The 5000-nt window shown below is 47.1% G+C and overlaps 1 protein-coding gene across 1 annotated transcript in view; it reads left to right on the top strand.

Annotated features, from left to right (window-relative positions):
* LOC109876775 (tyrosine-protein kinase TXK-like) overlaps positions 1 to 5000 on the top strand; it is a 29196-nt gene that overhangs the window by 6661 nt on the left and 17535 nt on the right.

Raw genomic sequence — 5000 nt, 5'->3', positions numbered from 1 at the left:
GAAATCTGAGGGAAATATGTGTCTCTAATATGGTCATACATTGGGCAGGAGGTTAGGAAGTGCAGCTCAGTTTCCACCTCATTTTGTGGGCAGTGAGCACATAGCCTGTCTTCTCTTGAGAGCCATGTCTGCCTACGGCGGCCTTTCTCTTTTTGTTTTAACCCTTTTTCTCCCCAATTTCGTGGTATCCAATTGTTTAGTAGCTACTATCTTGTCTCATCACTACAACTCCCGTACGGGCTCGGGAGAGACTAGGGTTGAAAGTCATGCGTCCTCCAACCCAACCCAACCTAGCCGCACTGCTTCTTAACACAGCGCGCATCCAACCCGGAAGCCAGCCGCACCAATGGCAACCTTGGTTAGCGCGCACTGCGCCCGGCCCGCCACAGGAGTCGATGGTGCGCAATGAGACAAGGACATCCCCACTGACCAAGCCCTCCCTAACCCGGATGACGCTAGGCCAATTGTGCGTCGCCCCATGGACCTCCCGTTCGCGGCCGGTTACGACAGAGCCTGGGCGCGAACCCAGAGTCTCTGCAGCTGGCGCTGCAGTACAGCGCCCTTATCCACTGCGCCACCCGGGAGGCCCACGGCAGCCTTTCTCAATAGCAAGGCTATGCTCACTGAGTCTGTACATAGTCAAAGCTTTCCTTAAGTTTGGGTCAGTCACTGTGGTCAGGTATTCTGCCACTGTGTGCTCTCTGTTTAGGGCCAAATAGCATTCTAGTTTGCTCTGTTTTTTTGTTAATTCTTTCCAATGTGTCAAGTAATTATCTTTTTGTTTTCTCATGATTAGGTTGGGTCTAATTGTGCTGCTGTCCTGGGGCTCTGTGGGGTCTGTTTGTGTTTGTGAACAGAGCCCCAGGACCAGCTTGCTAAGGGGACTCTTCTCCAGGTTCATCTCTCTGTAGGTGATGGCTTTGTTATGGAAGGTTTGGGAATCGCTTCCTTTTAGGTGGTTGTAGAATTTAACGGCTCTTTTCTGGATTTTGATAATTAGTGGGTAACGGCCTAATTCTGCTCTGCATGCATTATTTGGTATTCTACATTGTGCAGTGAGGATATTTTTACAGAATTCTGCATGCAGAGTCTCAATTTGGTGTTTGTCCCATTTTGTGAAGTCATGGTTGGTGAGCGGACCCCAGACCATACAACCATAACGGGCAATGGGCTCTATGACTGATTTGGATTTTATGGATTTTATAATGTTGTATGTTTTACCCCCAACACCACTTTCCATCAGTTTGTATAGCAGACCCTCGGGCCAGATTGAGTCAAAGGCTTTTTTTAAATCAACAAAGCATGAAATCAACAAAGATGACACATATTCCACGGTAGTTATTGGGGTCAAATTTGTCTCCACTTTTGTGGATTGGGGTGATCAGTCCTTGGTTCCAAATATTAGGGAAGATGCCAGAGCTGAGGATGATGTTAAAGAGTTTAAGTTTAGCCAATTGTAATTTGTGGTCTGTATATTTGATCATTTCATTGAGGATACCATCCACACCACAGGCCTTTCTAGGTTGGAGGGTTTTTATTTTGTCCTGTTTTGTCCTTCTGGTAGTCTTTAATAGTTGATTCTAAGATTTGTATTTGATCATGTATATGTTTTTTGCTCTTTGTTCTCTGTTATAGAGACAAAAAGATTGGAGAAGTGGTTTATACATCTCCATTTTGGATAGACCATTCTTTGTGTTGTTGTTTGTTTAGAATTTTCAAATTTTCCCAGAAGTGGTTAGATTCTATGGATTCTTCAATTACATTGAGCTGATTTCTGACGTGCTGTTCCTTTTTCCGTAGTGTATTTCTGTATTGTTTTAGTGATTCACCACAGTGAAGGCGTAGACTCAGGTTTCCTGAGTCTCTATGTTTTTGGTTGGACAGGTTTCTCAATTTCTTTCTTAGATTTTTGCATTCTTCATCAAACCATTTGTCATTGTTGTTCATTTTCTTCGGTTTTCTATTTGAGATTTTTAGATTTGATAGGGAAGCTGAGAGGTCAAATATACTGTTAAGATTTTCTACTGCCAAGTTTACACCTTCATTATTACAGTGGAACGTTTTACCCAGGAAATGTTCTAAAAGGGATTGAATTTGTTGTTGCCTAATTCTTTTTTTGGTAGATTTCCAATTGACATTCCTTCCATCTATAGCATTTCTTACTGTTACTCAGTTCCTTTGGCTTTGATGCCTCATAATTGAGTATCGCTCTGTTCAAGTAGACTGTGATTTTGCTGTGGTCTGATAGGGATGTCAGTGGGCTGACTGTGAATGCTCTGAGAGACTCTGGGTTGAGGTCAGTGATAAAGTAGTCTACAGTACTACTGCCAAGAGATGAGCTATACAGTGGGGCAAAAAAAGTATTGAGCCTCTTAAAGAAGAAGTTACAGGTCTGTGAGAGCCAGAAATCTTGCTTGTTTGTAGGTGACCAAATACTTATTTTCCACCATAATTTGCAAATAAATTCATTAAAAATCCTACAATGTGATTTTCTGGGTTTTGTCCCCTCATTTTGTCTGTCATAGTTGAAGAGTACCTATGATGAAAATTACAGGCCTCTCTCATCTTTTTAAGTGGGAGAACTTGCACAATTGGTGGCTGACTAAATACTTTTTTGCCCCACTGTAGGTGTACCTACCATAGGAGTCCCCTCGAAGCCTACCGTTGACTATGTACATACCCAGCGTGTGACAGAGCTGCAGGAGTTGTGACCCGTTTTTGTTGGTTATGTTGTCATAGTTGTGCCTAGGGGGGCATATGGGGGAGGGAATGCTGTCACCTCCAGGCAGGTGTTTGTCCCCCTGTGTGCTGAGGGTGTCAGGTTCTTGTCCGGTTCTGGCATTTAGGTCGCCACAGACTAGTACATGTCCCTGGGCCTGGAAATGATTGATTTCCCCCTCCAGGATGGAGAAGCTGTCTTCATTAAAGTATGGGGATTCTAGTGGGGGGATATAGGTGGCACACAGGAGGACATTTTTCTCTGTTACGATAATTTCCTTTTGAATTTCTAGCCAAATGTAAAATGTTCCTGTTTTGATTAATTTAATGGAATGAGTTAGGTCTGCTCTATACCAAATTAGCATACCCCCTGAGTCCCTTCCCTGTTTTATACCTGGTAGTTTGGTGGATGGGACTACCAGCTCTCTGTAACCTATAGGGCAACCAGTGGGTCCATCTCCTCTATACCACCCACCTGGTAGTTTGGTGGATGGGACTACCAGCTCTCTGTAACCTATAGGGCAACCAGTGGGTCCATCTCCTCTATACCACCCACCTGGTAGTTTGGTGGATGGGACTACCAGCTCTCTGTAACCTAGAGGGCAACCAGTGGGTCCATCTCCTCTATACCACCCACCTGGTAGTTTGGTGGATGGGACTACCAGCTCTCTGTAACCTAGAGGGCAACCAGTGGGTCTGTCTCCTCTATACCACCCACCTGGTAGTGTGGGGGATGGGACTACCAGCTCTCTGTAACCTAGAGGGCTGTCTCCTCTATACCACCCACCTGGTAGTGTGGTGGATGGGACTACCAGCTCTCTGTAACCTAGAGGGTAACCAGTGGGTCCATCTCATCTATACCAGGTTTCTTGTAGGATGACAATGTCTATATTTCCGATTTCTTTGATGAAGTCTGGGTTCCTGCTCTTTAGGCCAAAGGCAGATGACCTCAGGCCTTGGATATTCCAGGATGATATAGTGAAGGCTTTGTGTTCCATAAAGGGTCCAATGTTGTTGGTCGTGGTTTGGCCTCAGGCCAGTAAGTGTGAGCAGAGCCTGCTGAGCATCTGGTACATGCCATTGGCTTGGGCGAGTGTGAGAGTGGGGGTTGGGCCTGTTTGCCCGCTCACTACCTGGGCGTATGTGTGACTTCCATGTTGAGGCCCTCTTTGCGGGGGTGGGGTGCATGGGGTGGGCAGGAGTGGCATAGGTCTGAACTGAGGGGGCCTAAATGGGGTGTGGGCATGGTTGACGTGGGGGGGTGTTGATTGGTTGGGGTGGGAGTGTGGATGTGTCTGGGGGTGCTGTGGTCTGGATGTAAGTCCTCTATATGTAGGTCCAGGGGGAGGGGGGGGGGTCCCGCAGGTCTGGGAGAGTGTATCTCTGGTCTGGGTGGGGTGTCTATTGATCTGTTGCTCCTGTATGAAGTGTTGGGGATACGTTTGAGGGCGATGTCCTTTAGAGTCCGGGCGAAGGTGGGCACTGCTGCCTTGTAGAGGTGGACCTGGTCATATAGGCTGTTCAAGTCCAGGGTGGAGTGGTGGGCCAGGAAAACATTTGGTTTTGAGGCACAGTCATGGGAAATACTTGCGTTTACCCAATGTATTGTGGCAGGGTGGAAGTCTTTTCGTGGTAGAAGGGTGGAGATAACCACTTGTGCGTTGGGGAAAGTAGAAGAAGCCTTTTCAATCACTCCCTTCAGTGCTGTGGCCACCCTTTCCTGCTGTGCTCTCAGGTCGTTTGTGCCTGTGTGTATTATTATGTGGCTGGGTAAGCCTAGTTGGTCCTCAGACAGAAGGTCTAGAGGGCGCTGGTGTTTGGACACCAGAGTTTAGACACACTGTGTTTGGGAAAAGTTTTCTTCTATATATTTCCCATTTGAGTCCATAAGTAGTACAATCTGTGTCTTGTGTTTGTCCTCAGTGGGTGTGGGGGGGTTGTCAGAAGGGCTATCAGGGTGGCTGACAGGGGGAGTGCTCAGAGGGGGTGAGAGCTGCTCGGCTTGGGGTTTTTCTTTTGTCTGTTCTGCTGTGATGTCGACTCTATGTCGACTCTGGTGTGGACTGTTCTGCTGTGGTGTCGAGACTTTTGTCGGGTGCTGAGGTGGGCTGTTCTGCTGGCTTCTCTGTGGGGGTGGCCACCTCTCTAGTGGGTTGTTCTCTGTCACACGCCATCCCCCTCAACCTCTCCTCCAGCAGTCTGATCCTCTCCTCTAGTGCTCTGTTCTGCTCCTGCTCTTTCTCCTGTTGTAGTTGTCTCACCACTGTCCAGAGTGCAGATAT

Source organism: Oncorhynchus kisutch, linkage group LG9 (assembly GCF_002021735.2).
Source record: "Oncorhynchus kisutch isolate 150728-3 linkage group LG9, Okis_V2, whole genome shotgun sequence".
NCBI lineage: Eukaryota > Metazoa > Chordata > Actinopteri > Salmoniformes > Salmonidae > Oncorhynchus > Oncorhynchus kisutch.
Note: the sequence above shows the minus strand (reverse complement) of the source record. Positions and strands in the feature narration are given on the sequence as shown.